The sequence below is a fragment of the Periplaneta americana genome, chromosome 2 (genome assembly GCF_040183065.1).
Source record: "Periplaneta americana isolate PAMFEO1 chromosome 2, P.americana_PAMFEO1_priV1, whole genome shotgun sequence".
Taxonomy (NCBI): domain Eukaryota; kingdom Metazoa; phylum Arthropoda; class Insecta; order Blattodea; family Blattidae; genus Periplaneta; species Periplaneta americana.
The window spans coordinates 11,843,853-11,869,088 of NC_091118.1; the positions used below are offsets into that span (position 1 = coordinate 11,843,853).

The following is a 25,236-nucleotide window of genomic DNA, read 5'->3' on the forward strand; positions in this document are numbered from 1 at the left end:
CTGACATAATCAGGAACATTAAATCCAGACGTTTGAGATAGGCAGGGCATGTAGCACATATGGGTGAATACAGAAATACAATAGGGAGGCCGGAGGAAAAAATATCTTTGGGGAGGCCGAGACGTAGATGGGAGGATAATTTTAAATGGATTTGAGGGAGGTGGGATATGATGGTAGAGACTCTATTAATCTTGCTCAGGATAGGGACCAATGGCGGGCTTATGTGAGGGCGGCAATGAACCTGCGGATCCTTAAAAGCCAGTAAGTAAGTAAGTAAGTAAGTAATATAGTTTGATTCATTTGAGAAGATATAAAAAATCGCTATGAAATTCGTATCACTCGTGATACGAAAGTTATTTTAATTTCAGTTTGACGACAAAACACGACAGTTTATTATTTTTTAAGGATAATCGAAAACTATTAGATGTCATATATGACCCTTAAAATGTAGTGGACTAGCTGAATTTTGTAAGAAATCACCCAGGGTTAGAAGACTTTGTCACGTGCCAAGACATTACGTGGAGACAACCTTCATCTACTGCGCATGACAGCTGAAGGGGGCCTTGAATTTCGCATTGAACTTTCTTTACACCACAATCCTAGTGTGGACTGGAAATAGAGAATATTATGTACATGAAACAGCGAACCAAGTAGGGGAAAAGAGAAGAAATATCAAAGGAAGATGGAATAGGGAGATAAGCACAACAAGAATGTCCTTTATCACCTACCCTGTTCAACATCTAATAGGAGGACTTAGTGAAAAAACTGTTTTCAGAGCATGGGAGGGGTAATAGTAGGAGGAAGAATATAATGCATGAGATTTGCTGATTATATGTTAACTGAAAAGGAAGCGATACTAAGGGATATGCTACTGGAGCTAAATGACAGCTGTGAGCAGTATGGGATGAAGATAAATGCCAACAAGATGAAGACCATGGTCATAGGAAGAAAAATAAGGAAGGTAAACATGCGAATTCTAAATGAGGCAGTAGAGCAAGTGGACAGCTTCAAATACTTGGGGTGTACTATAAGCAGTAACATGAGCTGCTACCAGGAAGTCAAAAGGAGGATAGCAATGGCCAAGGAAGCTTTTAATAGAAAAAGAAGCATCTTCTGGAGAAAGAACTAAGGAAGAGACTAGTGAAGTGCTTTATGTGGAGTGTAGCACTGTATGGGGTAGAAGCATGGATATTACGACGAAGTGAAGAGAAACGACTAGAAGCATTTGAAATGTGGATATGGAGAAGAATGGAGCGTGTGAAATGGATAGAGATAATTAGAAACGAAGCTGTGTTGGAAAGAGTGGGTGAAGAAAGAATAATGCTGAAACTGATCAGGGAGAGGAAAAGGAATTGGTTGGGTCACTGGCTGAGAAGAAACTGCCTACTGAAGGATGCACTGGAAGGAATGGTGAACGGGAGAAAAATTCAGGGCAGAAAATAGGAAAATTGCAGCATGCTGGGTTTGCAATGAAAGACCTGGCCCTGGTCAGAGAACTATGAATGAACGAATAAAAAAGTGTTTCTAAAAGACACGTTTTGTGTTAAAATCTTTCCGAAACTGCCCCTGTGTAGGCGAGTTTGTTCTAATAAACTTTTCTACTGAAGCAATATGTTAATATACAGACCAACGCTCCATGACAACTAAACTCCAAGCAGTGGATTGAATACTCCAACAATATACTGCGATAAAGTAAGAAAATTAAATTAAAAAATCCGAAAGTTTCTTATGTTCCACCCTGTAGCAAAAATCATTATTCTTTCTTGTTTTCTTCAGCATCTCAAGTTCTCGTACATTCTCTTCTCTTGATTCCCATCTTCCTGTCTTCTCTTTTCATTTGTTTTCTCCTTAAATTATTCTTCACCTCCTGCCTACGTGTCTACGCTTTATAACCATTTTGTATGAAGTAAAATGAAAAAAAAAATGAACATCAATATTTTAGACAGCAGGAGGCTTTGCTCGTCTCATCACGCATATCTAACTATTCATATGTTAGTCTGTCAGCGACGACGTACCAAGCATGTCCGCGACCACCACCAGAATGCGCTGTTACGCCCTGATGAAGATGTCTGCACTTCTCGCACGAATGAATTGCAATGATGTGCAACGTATCTTCATCTCCGCGATGTTCTGCCTCCCGCAAGATTGAGATGTTGCCGACAGCGTTGCCAAGGCAACGACTATCTCTGTTCTCGAAACTACAGTCTGGTTTATAGTAACAATAGAATAAAATAAAAGAGATGAGACTTTTAAAATGTTGTTTTTTTTACATTTATCCCTTTATAATAAATAACATCTACCTAGATTTTTAGAAGCATAATGTGTTTTTTGTTTGTTAAATGAATTTTCCTCAACAGCATAATGTTAATATATCTGATACTTTTTGAGTTAGATTGTCAATTGACTAGGCCACTTAAATACGGACTAAATTTCTCCAACTCCGTTTCCCTGATAATTTTCACATTAAAAAAAAAATATGAAATTTTGCACACAAATGCATTTTATACTGGAGAACAAATTATGCCTTTAACACTGTTTCATAATTTCAAGCATTTTTTTTATTAATAATTTTTTATGTAACACTATAAATTTTACAATTCATGAAAAAAACACATAAATATATATTTATTTATTTACTTATTTAATTTACTTATTTACTTATTTAATTTACTTATTTAATTTACTTATTTGCATATTTAATTTACTTATTTATTTACTTATTTAATTTACTTATTTAATTTACTTATTTAATTTACTTATTCATTTACTTATTTAATTTACTTATTTATTTACTTACTTAATTTACTTATTTATTTACTTATTTAATTTACTTATTTACTTATTTAATTTACTTATTTGCTTATTTAATTTACTTATTTATTTACTTATTTAATTTACTTATTTATTTACTTATTTAATTTACTTATTTATTTACTTATTTAATTTACTTATTTATTTACTTATTTAATTTACTTATTTATTTACTTATTTAATTTACTTATTTATTTACTTCTTTATTTATTTATTTATTTTTATTTATTTATTTATTTAATTGGGGTAGGATTGTTAACAGACTAATTTTGAATAAAACAAAGAAGAAAGCATTAAAGATATTTAAAATTGTGCAAGATACCAAATAAATCAATTTTCCCTGCACAAATTACACCCCCAATTTAAAAAATATAGTTAACTTTAAAGGGAGATTAACTACCCTATACCACCAATGTTAAATCTGCTTATTTGATAACCCATTATCTCTGTAACTGCTGAAGATTCATTCTTTTCATTCCTACTTTCCTGCCCAAATGCAGGTCTTTCAATGCAAACCCAGCATTCTCCAATCTTCCATATTTTCTGCCTTCGTCTTTGTCTCCGCATATGATCCATATATCTTAATGTTGTCTATCATCTGATATCTTCTTCTGACCCGAACTCTTCTCCCGTTCACCATTCCCTCCAGTGCATCCTTCAGTAGGCAGTTTTTTCTCAGCCAGTGACCCAACCAATTCCTTTTCCTCTTCCTGATCAGTTTCAGCATCATTCTTTCTTCACACAGTCTTTCCAACACAGCTTCATTTCTTATTCTGTCTGTCCACTTCACACGCTCCATTCTTCTCCATATCCACATTTCAGATGCTTCTATTCGCTTCTCTTCACTTCGTCGTAATGTCCATGTTTCTACCCCATACAATGCTACACTCCATACAAAGCAATTCACTAGTCTCTTTCTTAGATCTTTCTCCAGAGGTCCGCAGAAGATGCTTCTTTTTCTATTAAAAGCTTCCTTGGCCATTGCTATCCTCCTTTTGACTTCCTGGCACCAGCTCATGTTACTGCTTATAGTACACCCCAAGTATTTGAAGCTGTCCACTTGCTCTACTGCCTCATTTAGAATTCGCACGTTTACCTTCTTTGTTTTGGTTTCGATAAAGATTCTCACTGAAATTTTTACAGGATAAAGTTACTAGGTTTCTAAGCAAAGTGAAGCAGAATTTTTTTAGATAATGTTAATTTAATTTAATTCTTTATATATAAAATATATTTTCTGACCAAATTAATAGACACACATCAATGTGTGTCAAATTTATTACTGTATTGTTGTAAATATGTGTTCAAAATTTCATCCTTAGGTTATTTATAGTTCATGGGTAAATGGGGCACTTGTACAGATGACAGAATAAAATCAACTTTAGTTTGAAAACGCAAAAATCTTTTCTTACGACTTCCATTTCTTCACAGATCTTTGTTAGTTTGCTTGGAAACCTTGTGTCTTTATTCTATAAAAATTTAGTATGATATCTTCAATAGTTTTGAGATAATGAATAGGTAAAAAATAAACAAATTTAACACAGGCGCTTTGGCGGTATAGGATCGCTAATTTCCAATTTACAATAAAAGTTTGTTGTAATCTAAAAATTGTATATTAATCTAGAGGTATTTTGTAATGACTGAACTAAATTCCAATAGGAAATTATTTCAAGATATGTATAAACTAATTTCTAAATTTTACTAAATTTATACTAGCGAAAGTATGCGTACCTCCTTAAGGGATAATAACACAACAATTAAAATACTGTAATTATTTATTTAAAGCTTCTCTCAACTGTTTATTTTCTATTTCTGACCTAGTTTATTCAGGATTTTAAAATCCCAAGTCAAGTTGTTGAAATGTGTGTTTTCTACGCGGTCCGACACTGAATTTATCAGGCGGGACCTCAAGAAGAATGCTATCATGTACTGGAAGAATAGCAGTTCAGAGAGCAAGGAGCAAGGCAGGAAGCCGGTACTGGGGCAGAGGAAGCTACCGTCCGCCTACCCCTGATAAAGAACCGGCGTCCGCCTAGCTACAATGCCATTTCTGAAAACAAACACAGGCCTATCACATACTTAGAAACATGCTTCTTTCGTAGGCCTAATCATCTTTTCTTTAATCGTCCCACACACTTTTATGAATTTGTGTGATATTATTCCATAGTATGGTTTGAAATACAGTGTGTACATAAAATAAAATAACAAAATACACAGGAAAATTTTAAAACCAGCGAACAAGTGAACATATTTTTATGTGTGTTTGCAATATAAGATTGAAGGTGGGACTTTAGCAATATAGTGGCGAAAAAAAATAAGAAATTTGAGTTTATTTTCTTGTTCGTAATTATATTTGAACCGTCTAGTTTCATAATACGGTTTCATTTCCTATTTAACAGCCCATTAAAATATGTCACGTGACTTTTATATACTATTCTGAATTATTTGGTCATTATAGATATTTAATATTCTCCAATTTTCAAAAAATAATTATTTACTATTTGTGTAACCATCACGAAAATTTGTAGAATTTCAAAGTTTTATTACATGAAGTCCTATTTCGAAAATTTTGAATGATGGCACTTTTTATACATAAGACAGGTAGTATATATATATATATATATATATTTTTTTTTTTTCAAGTATATGATTACATTTTTACATGAGGAGTAAGTTTTTAAAAAAGTGAACATCTCAAAAACTATTTCTGTTAGAAATATGAAACTTTAGAGTATATATTAACAAATTAAGGGGGCTGTATGTACAAAAAATAAAGTCCCTAGCCCAAAATATATGGGAAATTTATGTTTCACTATAATCCTCCCTTAACAGGACACGGAATCGCCTATCTTCGTAATGTTAAATTATGTCTCACATAAGGAACTTTTTCTAAAAAACTATTGAAGCTAGACAACTGATTCTTTTACAGCTCAGGAACACAACTTGAATTTATGCCGACACAGTAGTGTTTTTTTTTATTTATTTCCTTACTGAGATACAATTTTTTCCCCTCTTCGTATATTTTTTCAATAATTTTCAGTACATTACCCCCTGTAACATATCCAAAATTTAACAAATTTCAAAACAATTATTTCAGTACATGGAAAACATCCAAATAAGCAATACCTAACATTTTCAGCTATTTAATTTAAATAGAAATGAGAAAAGGTTCGTTTTCTATTGAAAAACTAAACTTACGGAAAATAAACGTTAAAATAAGACAATTAGGGGAGAGTCGGGTAGTATCGGACATCGGGTAAAATCGGACAGTGCGTTTCTTTCATCTACCACCATATGGTAGTACCTGAATGACATGGTTACGTTTTTCTATGCAACATCACAGAAACGTAACCATGTCAATCAGGTACTATCATCGTGTGGTAGATGAAAGAAACTCACTGCCCGATATTACCCGCTGTCCGATACTACCCGACTCTACCCTATGCCCATCCTAAAAAAACATAAAGTTAAAAGGGATATTTTTCGTTAATCCTATGTGATATACTTACCATTTAAAGAAAAAAAATCAAGGAATAAATTGGGAAAATAAAAATACATTCAATTTTCCGCCCAAAATCTGTAAACTGAAGAAGAATAAACATTAAAAATGAAACTGAAATGGACATAATTTTAGTAGCTCTATAGTCATAATTTAATATGTTATAAACAATTTTAAAGAGGAAAAAGCTAATTTTGTTTTAGATGACTGACTATTATATCGCAGCGTCGTAACATGATTTTCGCTTGGCCGCCAACGTGTCTAAAAAAACCTGAAGTTTGGTAGGAAGACACAGGAAACACGAAATACGCATGCGCGGGCTTGTAGATGGAGGATAGCAAGCGGTCGTCCAGAAATCATTGCTACAAGTGAAGCAAATTTGCTAATTGCCGGCTTGGGAGATCTGATAGCTCGGTGGCTTGTCACCCGGTCCGGACTTAAAGGAGAACATCGCACAGCGCCTAGCAACGGCTCACCGCGCTTTTCGATTTTGTTTTCCCTCTGCTTGTAATTTATACCAGTTCTCATGTAAGATATCTGCTTTCAACTAGAATTCATGCAATAATATAAGTCCAACACTTACTTTCTCTACACTTCTCATTACCAGAAAGTAAATTTTAAAGTGTAGATATTCAGTACAATCTCGAATTTCAGCGGTATTAAATTATTTTAATGGATTTTATTATGGAAAGTGTAAGCCATAAAGGTGCCGAAAAGAAAGTTATTTCGGAAATTGGACATACACACTTTTCTTACAGGATTTTGGTATAGAAAAAGAGATACAGTAGCTATATCTGTCTGTCTGTCCGAAAACACCGCTTTCTCGTAAATTTTAGTTAGATTACTAGGCCTACTAGGCCTACTAGTACTTACTGGCTTTTAAGGAACCCGGAGGTTCATTGCCGCCCTCACATAAGCCCGCCATTGGTCCCTATCCTGTGCAAGATTAATCCAGTCTTTATCATCATATCCCACCTCCCTCAAATCCGTTTTAATATTATCTTCCCATCTACGTCTCGCCTCCCTAAAGGTCTTTTTCTCTCCGGCCTCCCAACTAACACTCTATATGCATTTCTGGATTCGCCCATACGTGCTACATGCCCTGCCCATCTCAAACGTCTGGATTTAATGTTCCTAATTATGTCAGGTGAAGAATACAATGCGTGCAGTTCTGCGTTGTGTAACTTTCTCCATTCTTCCGTAACTTCATCCCTCTTAGCCCCAAATATTTTCCTAAGCACCTTATTCTCAAACGCCCTTAATCTCTGTTCCTCTCTCAAAGTGAGAGTCCAAGTTTCACAACCATACAGAACAACCGGTAATATAACTGTTTTATAAATTGTAACTTTCAGAAATTTTAATTAGATTCTGTTCAAATTTAATATTTAGCCCTACTTATACCATTTCAAACACGATACAAAGAACACATTACAGTCATAACCAAAACACATAACAAACACCAACCACAATTACAACAACATAGAAACAGACATGCAAATCCAATATATTCAACCGAAAAAAAAAAAACAGAAATTAAGTACATTAGAACATTACAAAACATACATACACACAAAAAGACACCCACAAAATATCCTTAATACACAATTAAATTTCAGAACGCATATCCTATTTGACTTCACACTATCGAACACAAACGCATCCCGCATCGAAGGAACTTCAGAGGAAATCAGAAACGAGTAAGGACTTCACTAGTTCCGAAGATGGCTTACAGTTACGCCGAAACTAGTCAAGCGAGGTAAAGTAACAATTAAGTTTCAATTTAACACTAGAAAACTGTTTGTAACACAAATTCTAAGTGATAGGCATACTAGTAAAATTTAGCAGGGAATGATGAATACGAAATACAACAATGTTCAAATAAACTTTGGAAAAGAAATATAAAATGGAGATTTATTCCAAACAGACCTTATCTTTCTCTATCACAAATTCACAAAGATGGATGCGTAGAAATTAAACAACTATATCTCCAGATACATTGATGTTCACAAGTTTATATAAACTCTTTTTTTATCAAGAACAGTCCACAGTATCACCCCCTAAAATCTCTACTATTTTTCCTGACTCAACCTGTATATATCCAATCATCTAACTGAAGATCCTTCATCAACGTTAGATCGATTAAAGCTAAACATTATGTTGTCTTATTATTGAGGGGGATTTAAATCCCTATCATGTCAATGGTAAAAATCGATATAAATACCCCACTATCTCAGAAACTATTGGTTTAAAAATGTGTTTTTTTACAGAACGTTTATTAATTCCTGTTGAATAATAATTTTTAAATGCTGATTGCAAAAAAATACGATTTTTATAAACAAAAATTTCAGACATTTTATTTGTTCAAAGATAAACTATTTAAGGAAATTTAACAAACGTAGGTCCACAAAGCCACGTTTGAATTATGTGATAAAAATTTCATTCAGATCTACGTAATATTTTTTTTAGAAAATGGGACATGTATTTCGAAAAAAAAACTTTTTTTTTAGTAAATCGCGTTTGAAGTAAACATTTACTTAACAACAGAAATGAACAAATGTATTAAACATTATTTTAAAATAATAAATATTCCAATATTTTAATAAATCATATACCAATTGAGTAGAATGATCCACATACAGGGCTTTCATTTCAAAACTTCCTAGTCTAAATAACTAATTATTTAAATTGAATTCAATTTAAACAAAAACACGTCAATTTAGATATTTAGGGGGAAGTCTGAAACCAGGCTTAATTGCATTTTAGATTTCACCCCCCACCCTCGAGCCACCACCACTTTTAAATTTCAAATGCCACCCCTCTATTTTTATATTTAAATATGAAAGAGCATTCAATTGTTTATACACCTCATTCATTTGCTTTCCCATCTTTTGTTTTCTATCGTCGCCTGGCAACCTGTATTTTTGTTATTATCAGTTAATTCTAGGATGAAAACACAGCTTGTTTTACTCAAACTTTTTCAACTTTATTCTCTTCAGCTCTAATCAACAATAATAACAATCCAGGTTGCTAGGCGAAGACAGAAAACAAAAAATGCGAAATCAAATGGAGTACAAACAATTGAATGTTCTTTCTTATTTAAGTATAAAAATATAGGGGTGCTATTTGAAATTTCAAAGTGGGGGTGGCTGGAGTGGAGGGTGAAATCTAAAATGCAACTAAACCTGGTTTCAGACTTCCCCCTCACAATATATAAATTGACGTGTTTTTTGTTTACACTGAATTCAGTTTAAATAATTAGTTATTTAGACTGGGAAGTTTTGAAATGAAAGCCCTGTATATTGGTAACAATAATAGCAAGATAACCAGCAAACGAAGTATAAATTTATTATAAAAAAAGAAGTGGTCTCAAAACAGAGCTCTGGGGGACACCACATTTGAGTAGGTTAATTTAAGTGTAGAGTCATTACTGTCGGTAAACACATTGATATCTGTCACTTAGAAATGAGTTTGTAAGTTAATACTTGAGTTGTTAAAAGCATAAAAAGCAACCTTATTTATCAGAAGGTCATTATTTATACTAAAAACCTATTTACCGTGGAGAATACATTCTACAAATCAAGCGTGAAGGTTGCTAAAAGTTTCGTAGAAAAGACATAAAAATAAAAATTGAACGGAATGGGTTTCATAATCTGAGTTCAGCCTTGGACTATATTGAGGTCCGAATATTGCCTTCTTTATTGAAGGACACTCGGAAATGACAAAATCCCCTCTTCGGCGACCGACCTAGATAACAAGAAAGTGATGGATAAAAAATTCTTCTTGTAAAAAGGGATTGGAAAAACAGTATTGATTTCTTGGTGTATATTATTTCACAGAGGAAATTACGCGTGTGTATTAAGTGGACAGGGGTTCGAAATACAGCGTTAATTAGTTTAAACTTCTGATAGGCGGAATGTTTTCTTTCCTGAGGTCCTGAGGTCGATCTGAACTTCTATTTTCATTCATATCGTTTCTTACCAATAAAATCAACGTATTATCATGTTGTTAATGGTATTACAGTTAATGCTCTGTATATTTTTGACCAACTATTGAAAATACATACATAAATCAATTCCCTTCAGAAGCACCTAGTGAAGATTTTATTTACGTCTTCCACTTCAAAACTAGCATTCTCCGTCTTACCTATTTTCTGCCTTCCTCTTAGTCTCCGCATATGATCCATATATCTTAATGTCGTCTATCATCTGATATCTTCTTCTGCCATGAACTTTTCTCCCGTTTACCATTCCTTCCAGTGCATCCTTCAGTAGGCAGTTTCTTCTCAACCAGTGACCCAACAAATTCCTTTTTCTCTTCCTGATCAGTTTCAGCATCATTCTTTCTTCATCCACTCTTTCCAACACAGCTTCATTTCTTATTCTGTCTGTCCATTTCACACATTCCATTCTTCTCCATATCCACATTTCAAATGCTTCTATTCGCTTCTCTTCACTTCCACGTAATGTCCATGTTTCTGCCCCATACAATGCTACACTCCACACAAAGCACTTCACCAGTCTCTTCCTCAGTTATTTTACCAGAGATCCGCAGAAGATGCTCCTTTTTCTATTAAAAGCTTCCTTGGCCATTGCTATCTTCCTTTTGACTTCCTGGCAGCAGCTCATGTTATTGGTATTATAGTACACCCCAAGTATCTGAAGCTGTCCACTTGCTCTAATGCTTCATTTAGAATTCGCACGTTTACCTTCTTCATTTTTCTTCCGATAACCATGGTTTTCGTCTTGTTTGCATTTACCTCCATCCCATACTGCTCACATCTGTATAATGATTTACTGTGGTTCAATATTGAATGAATGAATGAATGAATGAATTAATTAATTAATTAATTAATAGTGGAATATGGAGCAGAAATATTAAAAGGTACGTAAAGTGCGTCCTTGCAGGAGGGTTTAGAGCGGAGAAAAGTTGAATATGTGAGCTCGAAACCTTTTGGTCACTTGTCTCACTCTGGATTTCGCCGCCTGGTTGGCGAGTTGGTATAGCGCTGGCCTTCTATGCCGAAGGTTGCGGGTTTGATCCCGGGTCAGGTCGATGGCATTTAAGTGTGCTTAAATGCCACAGGCTCATGTCAGTAGATTTACTGGCATGTAAAAGAACTCCTGCGGGACAAAATTCCGGCACATCCGGCGACGCTGATATAACCTCTGCAGTTGCGAGCGTCGTTAAATAAAACATAACATTTAACATTTAACATTTATAATGCTTTTATACATATTATTGTTTTAATTCGAAGCGGATTAAACAGGATTGTATATACAACCGAACACTGTTTAGCTTATTTTGTCGCGCCCTGTATAAGATTCCACTTGATAATGAGCCCTTGCCTCCGTATCGATCGCGCTCGGTCTTTCTTTTTTCGGTTATAATGATGTGCGAGGAAGTCGGGCAAATAATTCGATATAGAGTGGAAAGTTGAAGAAGAGTTGCTAATTAAAACAACTGGAAGGAATATACATACAGATGATGCTTGAGGGAACACAGGAGCCATTAGCAGAGTACACAAACTGCGAGATAAGGAGCAAGGACGAGGACTTAAAGGGACGGAGTCAGGGCGACGGCACCGAGAAGAGATGTACAGACGACGGGAATGAGGGACGGAGAAGGAAATATGGAAACATGGTCAAAGGAAAATACGGGGTAAAGGAAATATAGTGGAGAATAAGAGAATATAGGGGATGAAGAAAATATGGCAGAATAAGAAAATATGAGGGATGAAGAAAATATGGCAGATAATAAGAAAACATGAGGGATAAAGAAAATATGGCAGAGAATAAGAAAACATGAGGGATGAAGAAAATATGGCAGAGAATAAGAAAATATTATGTATGAAAAAAATATGGCAGAGAATAAGAAAACATGAGGGATGAAGAAAATATGGCAGATAATAAGAAAACATGAGGGATAAAGAAAATATGGCAGAGAATAAGAAAATATGAGGGATGAAGAAAATATGGCAGAGAATAAGAAAATATTATGTATGAAAAAAATATGGCAGATAATAAGAAAACATGAGGGATGAAGAAAATATGGCAGAGAATAAGAAAATATGAGGGATGAAGAAAATATGGCAGATAAGAAAACATGAGGGATGAAGAAAATATGGCAGAGAATAAGAAAATATGAGGGATGAAGAAAATATGGCAGAGAATAAGAAAATAATAGGGATGAAGAAAATATGGCAGAGAATAAGAAATTATTATGTATTAAAAAAATATGACAGATAATAAGAAAACATGAAGGATGAAGAAAATATGGCAGAGAATAAGAAATTAGTATGTATGCAAAAAATATGGCGGTGGATAGGAAAATGTGAGGCATGAAGAAAATATGGCGGAGAATAAAAAATATGAGGTATGAAGAAAATATGGCAGAGAATAAAAAATAAGGCATGAAGAAAATATGGCAGAATAAGAAAATATGAGGGGTGAAGAAAATGTTGCAGAGAATAAGAAAATATGAGGGATTAAGAAAATATGACAGAGAATAAGAAAATATTTTTTATGAAAAAATATGGCGGTGGATAGGAAAATATGAGGCATGAAGAAAATATGGCAGAGAATAAAAAACATGAAGCATGAAGAAAATGTGACAGAGAATAAAAAAAAAATATGAGGCATGAAGAAAATATGGCAGAATAAGAAAATATGAGGGATGAAAAAATGAAAGATAATAAGAGTATATGGAGATGAAGAAAATAAGACAGAGAATAAGAAAATATGAGGCATGAAGAAAATATGACAGAATAAGAAAATAAGAGGGACGAAGAAAATATGACAGATTAAGAAAATATGAGGTGTGACGAAAATATGACAGAATAAGAAAATATGAGGGATGAAGGAAATAACACAGAGAATAAGAAAATATGAGGCATGAAGAAAATATGACAGAATAAGAAAATAAGAGGGATGAAGAAAATATGACATATTAAGAAAATATGAGGTGTGAAGAAAATATGACAGAATAAGAAAATAAGAGGGATGAATAAACTATGACAGATTAAGAAAATATGAGGTGTGAAGAAAATATGACAGAATAAGAAAATATGAGGGATGAAGAAAATAAGACAGAGAATAAGAAAATATGAGCCATGAAGAAAATATGACAGAATAAGAAAATATGAGGAATGAAGAAAATATGGCGGAGAATAAGAAAATGTGAGGCCTGAAAAAAATATGGCGGAGAACAAGAAAATGAGGTATGAAGAAAATATGGCAGAGAATATAAGAATACAGGGGATGAAGAAAATATGGCAGAGAATAAGAAAATATGAGGGATGAAGAAAATATGGCGGAAAATAAGAAAATGTACGAGATGAAGAAAATATATAGGGAGGGACATAAATCTTTTTCTCCTTCGACATTATTGAAACGCTGGAACCATCGTTGTGCTGCAAGCTCACTAACGACACCTTCACCCTCGACTTCACATATTCTTCGAGAGACTCTTTGTATTAATAATAGACGACTGCTGAAAGTTCACAATACCTAAAAATAACCATAGCGTCCTGTAAATAGCATTGCCGAATAAAGAAAATCTTTAAAACTTGATGATGATGATGATGATGATGATGATGATGATGATGATGATGATGATGATGACGACGACGACGACGACGGAGCAAGCAGGGCATCATACAGTTTCAGTCCCCCCCCCCCACAAGTCCCCACCGCATTCCTACAGCGTTGCTTGCTTTGAACACACAATGGTGTGGCTTACAGCAACTTGATGCGAGGTATTGATCAAACTTGGTGTGTGATTCGTCCTAGGTATCGACCTCCTACGATGGAATACATGCCAGCAATTTTACTTTGTTTACATATTACGTCTGTGAGAACAAAACACACTCGACCACAATACACTGTCGATTGCACGAAAAATGTTGCAACGTCGATTACATTGTTCAAGTTTCACTCTCGCTTTTGTGTAACTTAGATACGACAAAATACCACAGCAATATTCCCTACCACACTCACAACCGATCAGTACCGTAGAAGAGGGTAAAGTCGATCAAAATGTTGCAATTTTTAATGATATTGAGGTTATGCAATGGAGCGAATTTCCTCAGAAAATAGCATTTTGTCGTCATATCCTTCACTTATGAAGGCACGTTACAAGAATTGAATTACAATCTATAAAAAAACTGTTTTTTTTTTTACTTGTGATCGAAGTTACCTGCTTAAATAGGGTAAAGTCGATCACCATTGAATTTTTAGTTTAAGATCGATTTTAAAATATTGCGGAGTAAAGTCGATCACTGTTTATGTTTTAAAAAAACAAATTAAGTCTATTACATACTCGTATATTTTATTTGTTATAAGGGGTGTAAAAACAACAATAAATTTCAATATATGCCTACAGCATTATAATTATAGTGTATCTTTTGTTACTGTGGTCATACTATTCAATACAATTAGACCTATAGGTCTCCACTGTACAATCGTGACTATGATTGCCAACTTATAAAACATAAAAACACATTTTAATACTTCACATACCAACAAACAAAGATTTAAGAATTCAAAATTTACATTGAAATACCACACTTCAATTATAATCTAAAATGCAATTCAACATTGCTTAGGTTTATATCAGATGTTATTTGAAATCTTCCCCTCCTCATGTCACTTTAGAAACTACGTTGTTCCAATAGTCAGGTACAGAGGGGTGTACAAAATATGTTCCTTTGGCAGTGCTTCTCTTACGCAAGAAATTCACCATAATTTCGTCTTCCTCTTTCCCCACTATCCCATCAATATAAGCTATACTATGACACTTGGAGATTGGAGGTATTTCGGTGAAGAATTTATTCTTCCTGCTGCACCCATTTGTTTCGAGTACGTCGTTGGCAAGATCGATTTAACCCTACAAAGGTACAAGTTTTCTTAAAATAATAAGTTTCAATACTAACATTTACGAACTGCAAAACTATTATTTCAGGATACAATCTCAACGAAAAGTACTTACGTATACTTCCTGTCTCCTTTCACCGCTGACTATAATTTAGAGTTTGTAAGACTTTGTTTTCATTTAAGAGAAAAAGTTGAAAATAACAATTTCCACTTCAACGGTAATTACACAGTGTTCCCATTGTTGGCATTCGCAGGCTTTTTGTTGTCCCTCTCGCTTACATTTTCAATGTCAGGCAATGAAGTCAGCATAACAAAATTTTAACAAGTAACTGAGAAAATATATAATTTTCAATAAAAATCGCAAATGATCGATTTCACACCCACTGATTGACTTTACCCTCTTCTACGGTATGTTAACTTTTCCTTAAACAATATCTAATTACGTAGGCCTATTTAAAGTTTTTTAGACACAACATGGAAAGTTATAAATGCAATTCTTCATTTCAGATGAGATCAGAGGTCCTATATTATCAATGTTAAATTAATCTCGGGAAGCAATACAGATATATCTGTATGAAAATTTTACTGGTGATTCTTTATTATTTTAACATCATTTTAAGACATTATCGTAGGGGCAGATAAAGTTTTTTTTTCTTCCACAGTATTAATAATGTCAGAACAAGTGCTTATACAAATTCTGGCCACTCGAACGCAATTACGAGTGTCGTCCAGAAAGTAAGGTCCCTGTGGCCGTTTACAGAAAGAAAACACAATTTCATGCAAATATATATTGGAACAGATATAGCAATTGTTGAACTATTTTTCAACATATTCTCCACCGGAATTAGAGACTTTCGTCATACCGTGGGATCAACAGAGAGGTGCAGACGGCTGTCACACACTGGTTCGATCCCAGGCGGCTGACTTCTACGCCACAGGGATACAAATTTGATCCCACGGTATGATAAATGTCTCAATTTCGGTGGGAAATATGTTGAAAAATAGCTCAACTATTGCTGTATCTGTTCCAATATATTTTCCATCAAATTGTGTTTTCTTTCTGTAAACGGCCCCACGGGAAATTCCTATCAGAATTTTTGGTTTTGAGTTCTTGTTTAGAAAGTATACTTTGTGAAAATAGTTCAGTACGAAACTGATGTCGTACATGAGTCACAGATTCAAATTTTGTTAACCACAAAACACATTCTACTTTTCTTTCGACATACATCTTGTATAATGAATTGTAATAATAAAAATAATTGAATTTGTTCGATTGTTATTCTTCAGTTTCCTTCAGGGCCTAAAACTTACAGAAAAAACTTTGAGAGTTTTATTTTCATCTGGCACCGATATTACATTCCTACCTCTATTCATTCAAAAATTATAATCCTCTGAAACCACACCATGACTTTTGGGAGACACTGTATATTGAGTATATGTGAGATTATTACGTGATAACTTACAGATAACACATATCAGGCACCACTCCATCTCATACTACCGGCTTACACTAGTCATCGCTAGGGGAACTGCATACTAAATACCACTACTTTCGAGTGACTTATGTAGTTGGAAGTCACCTGTCTTTATTATTTGTGAAAAAGGCCCAGGCAGAATATTACCACAGGCTAATATATACAGTCATGAAGCTCAATACGTAGTAAATATGCATCCATACATAGCTGCTAACCACTATGATCACTACTATCGCCTCATTATAGACAATGGAAAATAGTACCGGCACTGTCTATTGTTCCTAGTATCCTCATAAACTCAAGCTTCGTGACTGTATATACTAGACTGTGATATTACTCCATTTCTCACACTTGTGTGTCGGACCGTAAAGAAAACAACTATCGCAATGTCCATATTTTATATGTTGTACAATATTATAGTATTGTGAACTTTTAATTTTCCTGCCAATTTTTTGTTCTATTGTTCTATTAAAATTATAGCATATTATAGCCTGTTAACCTTTTGTATCCTATAGGATACTTTGTCAATTTAAGGGTTATGTCACTGAATGAAAGGTTATTTTAACTAGCAGGCATAGATAGTTCAGAGGAGATTCCGCGAAATACGTTCATTGATAAATGCGACATTTAGCTGTGCACTCACCGGTAGCTTCTGGACTAGAGGGGGTGTGGAGATTTTGGCTGGTCCGGGCACTGAAACAAGGACCAGCCGGTAGAGCGATGCGACGATTCCATGGCGGGATCCCACCTCAGCTGAAAAATAAGAACAATAATAATGGTAATGGTAATGGTAATGGTAATAATAATAATAATAATAATAATAATAATAATAATAATAATAATAATAATAATAATAATGATTGATGACTATTACACTTTTACTACGTCATACTACTTTTGACAAATAAAACGGTACGAAACGACGTGTTTCAACCAATCGCGATTGCTTATCCTACACTTTTTGTCACCTCCCTAGCATTTGTTTTTATTACCTCCCTAGCATTTGTGTTTTATCATCTCCCTAGCATTTGTTTCTTTGTTTGCCGACATTTTACTTTCAATAATTTATTGTACATTTTAAAACGATTCATGTTTATTTCATCATCCTTAATTAAAACTTTTCAGTCATGACGATAATACCATTAACAGAAAATAAAACAGGTGAACACCATATTTTTGAGTTACTGTATTAGGTATAAAAATGAAAAATTTAACAACGACTTTATTACGACAACAACGACAGAAAATAAAAACACACGAACGCGATGTTTTTGAGTTACTGAATTAAAAGGAGAAATGATAAACTGAACAACAATGACTCTACTATGATAACAAAATCAATAACAAAATAAAATCACATTAACGCGATCTTTTTGAGTTGCTGAATTAAATAACAGTACATTATGCAACGAGCCTATAAAGGTAGTAATTAAGACGCGAGTATGTTTGTTTATGAAACGAGCGCAAGCGAGTTTCATAATTTTCATACGAGCTTCCCAATTACCATTATAAGCAAGTGTCACACGACTTTTTATGCTCGAACCATATTTCTAACTTGAAATTATTCATAAGTATTCATGTTATTCTTATCTGACTGGGGAGAGGAACTGACCTTGTGCAATATCTCGTAAATTGTGAGATGTGCGCAGACGCTAAAGTATTGATTTTTTCCTAGAAACAAATGTCGACACTGACCTTGATATAATCTAGAGAGTAAAATAAACATTAATCTTGATATAACCTTGAAATTGATTTAGACATTGACAAACGAGATCACAAATTGAATTTATTTGAATATTACTTACAATTAACGCTAATTATTATAGTAACAGAACATAACCTTCTGCGACAGTATTGGATTTCCAGCCTCCGTGACGTTTCGCTAGTTGTCTTTCGATTGCATATCCGAGAATAATCGATACTTGCGCTTTCATATTGCTACAATGGTGTTTTCTGATTGGGGGAACAACTGAACTTTAATGAATAGGTGTACTTTAATGAGGTCCATTAAAGGGCTGCTACCAGGTATATACCCTAATTACTACATTTCGGCATGGTCGAGCACAAAAACTCTTTCTATCCATAACATATAATAATACATACTTCACAGTAACCTCTTGAAACCCCATTCATTGTCGAAGATCCTGTAGGCTATAATTTTAGCCTGTTTCGCATTACACGATTAACTTCAATCCTAACAACCTCATAAAAATGTGTGGTCACAGAAGCCTATTCTTTTCTTGTTAGAAACTTCTTTGAAACATCCCAGGAAATAATATCTATGTATATTTATGTTGGAGCACGTTCAAAGTTACCATGGTAACAGATTCACAGCAGAAATATAATATTCATGGCGGCACAGAGATCCATGTAACAATAAACAATTGACGAAACATGGAGTTGTAGCGCTCCGCGCATGTCTTTTGTCATAATTCACAGTAAATGTGTGCAACGTCACAGCATGAAGGCAGCAATTCAATCTACGGGCGCATAAATATCTCAACTGTACACCAATTCCAAGCATTTGCTTATAAACGCGTTATAACAAATGAATGTAAGTTTGTTATGGCTTGTATCAGGGATGTTTGCTTTGGTAATTCGTGAAATAACTGACAACAAATATTTTACCAGTAATGAGCCAACTTTATAGCTCTTCTAGGTTCCTTACAGGTTCAAAATACAGTTATAGCGAACTAAAATATAACAAATTCAGTATTGTGGCATTTTTTCTGTCCCCCGTCTTCTTTTCATACAATTTAACATTAAAATATTTCAATTTAACGAATTTCGCTTCTACGAAATATTCAGCACTATAATGAAAAACGAATTTCGTGTTGAAGCCTGACATGAGAAAAAACATCAGCTAACAGTGCAATCAGATAGCAAGCATAATCTGAATCACGGCCAACTAGATGACTATGAATGCCCGCACAATATAATATAGGCCTAGAAATTTTGTGCTGTAACGTCACATCCGTTTAAGATGACGAACAAAAATAAAAATTAAAATAACAAGTTCTTTTTAATTTTATTTATTTATTTATTGAGTCCATTTATTTATTTATTCCATTTATTTATTTATATACTCATTCCATTTATTTTTCCACTCCATTTATTTACTTATTTATTTATTCATTCCATTTATTGATTCATTCCATTTATTTATTTATTCATTCATTCCGTTCATTTATTTATTCATTCCATTTATTTATTTATTCATTCATTCCGTTCATTTATTTATTCATTCCATTTATTTATTTATTCCATTTATTTATTTATTCATTCCATTTATTTATTTATTTATTTATTCATTCCATTTATTTATTCATTCCATTTATTTATTCATTCCATTTATTTATTCATTCATTCATTCCGTTCATTTATTTATTCATTCCATTTATTTATTCCATTTATTTATTTATTCATTCCATTTATTTATTTCTTTATCCATTCCATTTATTTATTTCTTTATCCATTCCATTTATTTATTTATTTATTCATTCCATTTATTTATTTATTCATTCCATTTATTTATTTATTCATTCCATTTATTTATTTATTCCATTTATTTATTTCTTTATCCATTCCATTTATTTATTTATTCATTCATTCCATTTATTTATTTATCCATTAATTCCGTTCATTTATTTATTCATTCCATTTATTTATTTAATCCATTTATTTATTTATTCATTCATTCCATTTATTTATTTATTTGTTTATTTACTTATTAATTCTATTTATTTATTTCTTTATCCATTCCATTTATTTATTTCTTTATCCATTCCATTTATTTATTTCTTTATCCATTCCATTTAATTATTTATTTATTCATTCCATTTATTTATTTATTCATTCCATACATATATATTTATTTATTTAACCATTCCACTTAATTACTTATTTATTTACTTACTTACCTAGTTATTTATTTATTTATTTATTTATTTATTTATTTATTTATTTATTTATTTATTTCAATAAAGAGATATTTTGATCACACCACGCAAATTCCGGACCAAGCTAAGAGCCATAAAATCAACCTAAATAATTTAAAACGCACCCAACGTTTCCCATTAAGCATATTTCAACTTTCTGAAAGCATATTTCCCCATTTTAAGAGCATAAATGGAGCCTATGTGGATGGCTTCCAGTATCAAAATAATCTATCTGTCTGTCTGTCTATATATATATATATATATATATATATATATATATATATATATATTACTATGCGCCCTATTTATAATGCTTTATCTCTTGTCATTACAAAGAGAAAATTGTTTTGAAAATCTCTATTAGTAGAAATCAAAGGATTACACATATCACATCTTGGGCGTAGCAAAATTTAGTGATTCAACTGTTTTGACAGGCTGCATTAATAATGATGGCCAATGCATCAATCGTTTGTTTACACACAGAACAAATGACTGCGGTAAAAGCATTGCTTTCAATGTCAAAGAGAAAATAGTATGTGCATTACGTTCCTAAATTTGCTTTCAAAAGGGTTTATTTCCGAATTAATTAGCGATTCGAAAAGTAATGCACTCCATGTAAACTAAATTCCATTCAATCAAGAGTCAGACCTCAAATATCCACGGTTTTATGTGACTCATCTAGCCAGAAATTCAATCACTTCTGGCGCTAGCGTCGAATGAGATTTTTGTAATTCCTTTGTTTCTAGTTATGCAATTCTTTTGTTTAAACAAACCTTCGTAATGTAATTCCTATAGTAAATTTTTATTACAGCTAGAAATTATAATAGGAATTTTTTTCGACCTAGAAGTAGATTTTGAATAATTTTTTTATCTTAGTAGGTTATTTTACGACGCTTTACCAACATCTCAAGTTATTTAGCGTCTGAATGAGATGAAGGTGATAATGCCGGTGAAATGAGTCCGGGGTCCAACACCAAAAGTTACCCAGCATTTGCTCATACTGGGTTGAGGGAAAACCCCGGAAAAAACCTCAATCAGGTAACTTGCCCCGACCGGGAATCGAACACGGGCCACCTGGCTTCGCGGCTAGACGCGCTAACCGTTATTCCACACGTTTGGACGATTTTGAGTGAAGAAGAGAATACCACAGTCTACTATATACTGTCACGAAGCTCAATACGTGGTAAATATGCATCCATAGACAGTTACTAACCACTAGGATCGCTACTATCGCAACATTACAGACAATGCGAAATAGTACCGGCACAGTCTATTGTTCCTAGCACCCTCACAACTCAAGCTTCGTGAATGTGAGAATACTGTGAACAGACATTTCTTTATTACTAATAAACTGTACTACAAAAATTTGAACATTAAGAAAGTGACTATGAAAAGCATTATAAACTGTAAAAGCAATGTTTTCAGAATCATCATTTGGATAAATAATTTCGAAGGAAAAAGTGTTCCTGCGCCGGGTTTCGAACCCGGGACCTTTGGTTAAACGTACCAACGCTCTACCAACTGAGCTACCCGGGAACTTTACCAGACACCGATCCAATTTTTCCCTCTGCACCCACAGACCTCAAAATGGGATCACAACCGTCAAGCAACTCACATTGAGTACACACTAACTCGGTGTGACTTAAATTGTGGTTTTCTGTAAGCGAACAGTGACGTATATTATGCATATCAAGCTTTCAGGTATAACTCCCTGTAAAGTTGATTTGAATAATTTCGAAGTAAAAATTGTTTCGGGCCCGGGTATCGAACCCGCGACTTTTGGTTAAACATACCAGCGCTCTACTGAGCTACCCGGGAACTCTACCAGACACTGACCCAATTTTTCCCTCTATATCTACAGACCTCCTAGTGGGCTCACAACCGTCAAGCAACCAACATTGAGTGCACACTAACTCTGTGTAACTTAAATTGTGGTTTTCTGTTAACGAACAGTGACGTGTATTATGCAAATCAAGCTTTCAGGTATAACTACCCTTCCCGGGTAGCTCAGTTGGTAGAGCGTTGGTACGTTTAACCAAAGGTACCGGGTTCGATACCCGGCCTCGGAACAATTTTTCCTTCGAAATTATTCAAATCAACTTTACAGGGAGTTATACCTGAAAACTTGATTTGCATCAAAATTATATGCTCACAGTTAAAGAAATGTTTGCTAGGAAGATGACACATGCTTTCTGAATACAAGTCTTAGGACTTCTCATGAATTCAGTTTACTGTACCGCAATTTAGATAAGTTTTTTTTACCTTATTTTCTCGAATGGTTACTCAAAAGAAATACATGAATAAAATAATTTAATACACAACTAAATAGATGAATTCCTGTTTTCTAATTTGCAGACAAAAGGTAATAACCACTCCCAAATTTACAGAAGACATGGCTTCATTTATAAAATGTATATTTTAAATGAACATTCATAAATACTTTTGCATAAAATTGCCTTTAAATGAATTAAATATATTTAACAGTTTACAACACATGAAAATAGACAAATAAAGCTACATAAATGTTAAAATACATAGCAAATTGCTTCAGCTCGCAGCTCAAGACTAAAACAAGATCTCACGTACAGACTGATAAAAAAAACCTTCAGGTGCTCTTTTGTGGTAGAAACCACTGCAAACAGACAAAAAAGTAAGGAACATTTATGCATGTAAACCACTTAGCGATAAATTGAGTCGTAGATACTGAATATGAACAAAATCCGTCCAATAGTTTAGTAGAAATCGCTGTACACAGACAGACTAGTACTAAAATTATTATATTTCATTTACATCACTCCCTGATAAATTGACTCGTAGATACTGAATATGAACAAAGTCTGTCCAATAGTTTAGTAGAAATCGCTGTACACAGACAGACTAGTACTAAAATTATTATATTTCATGTACATCATTCCCTGATAAATTGACTCGTAGATACTGAATATGAACAAAATCCGTCCAATAGTTTAGTAGAAATCGCTGTACACAGACAGACTAGTACTAAAATTATTATATTTCATGTACATCATTCCCTGATAAATTGACTCGTAGATACTGAATATGAACAAAATCCGTCCAATAGTTTAGTAGAAATCGCTGTAGAGAGAAAAACAAAGAGATGAAATGTCCAAAACTAATTTTTCGATAATAGAGATAATAGAAACGTATGAAATCACACAATAAAACTTCAAGAACCAAAGGACTCCTAGAAAACCATTAATTCAACAGTTGTTTTCCCTCCAAGGATCTCCAGATCATCGAACTCTGACCCTATAATCCTGTAGTTTTCAGCAAATATACTCACTAGGGTTTGAGATGATACACTCTAAGTTAAACACATCCCCACATCTTGTTTCCTGTCTCAGAATCTGGATGCATGTCTCGCACAAGGAACTTTGCCCTGCATCTATCTACCCTCAGAGTTCAGTGGTCTAGCAATTACATAGAACACGCACGCTATCTGCCCATTCTATTGAGTGAACAGATCCTTCCACGTGGTTGAGCCATTGATGGCGTTTTAACATCGAATCTTCATCCCCCAGTCTGTAGAAACACTACCACATCACGTATAACCACAACTGCCTAGTTTCTCACTAAGAACTTTGTGAAGACTTCATTAAATCCAAAATTTTATAACCGACATCTGTTTTTAAATGTCCAGGTCATTCAAAGACTACAAGATAATAATTCTAATTTCAATTCTTTATTTAACGTTTCTTTTAAACTACAGAAGCTATTCATAGACGAAAAGATGATAATTATAATTGTAATTCTTTATTTAACGTTCCTTTTAAACTACAGAGGCTATTCATAGACGAAAAGATGATAATTGTAATTCTTTATTTAACGTTCCTTTTAAACTACAGAGGCTATTCATAGACGAAAAAATGATAATTGTAATTGTAATTCTTTATTTAACGTTGCTTTTAAACTACAGAGGCTATTCATACACGATAAGATGATAATTGTAATTGTAATTCTTTATTTAACGTTCCTTTTAAACTACAGAGGCTATTCATAGACGAAAAAATGATAATTGTAATTGTAATTCTTTATTTAACGTTCCTTTTAATCTACAGAGACTATTCATAGACGATAAGATGGTAATTGTATCTGTAATTCTTTATTTAACGTTCCTTTTAAACTACAGAGGCTATACATGGCCGATAAGATGATAACTGTAATTGTAATTCTTTATTTAACGTTCTTTTTAAACTACAGAAGCTATTCATAGATGATAAGATGATAATCGTATTTGTAATTCTTTATTTAACGTTCCTTTTAAACTACAGAAGCTATTCATAGACGAAAAGATGACAATTGTATTTGTAATTCTTTATTTAACGTTCCTTTTAAACTACAGAAGCTATTCATAGACGAAAAGATGACAATTGTATTTGTAATTCTTTATTTAACGTTCCTTTTAAACTACAGAGGCTATTCACAGACGATAAGATAATAATTATAATTCTTTATTTAACGCTCCTTTCTAACTACTAAGATATTGAGACGGCAATTGTTTTTCATTTTTGGTTGCTAAGATATATTCTTTAACAACTGAAGGTGTAGTTTAGCTGTACTGTCTTTTTTTTTTTCTTTGGATGTTTCTTACTGCAAGCTTTCGTTACGGTAAATTTGTGTAAACG

The 25,236-nt window shown here is 33.4% G+C and overlaps 1 long non-coding RNA gene across 1 annotated transcript in view; it reads right to left on the bottom strand.

Moving 5' to 3' along the window:
• Positions 1 to 25,236, bottom strand: part of LOC138713347 (uncharacterized) — a 139,812-nt gene that overhangs the window by 43,290 nt on the left and 71,286 nt on the right. The window contains exon 2 of the long non-coding RNA XR_011335850.1: positions 17,296 to 17,405. This is a non-coding gene — a long non-coding RNA (uncharacterized lncRNA). The remainder of the gene's footprint in view (positions 1 to 17,295; positions 17,406 to 25,236) is intronic.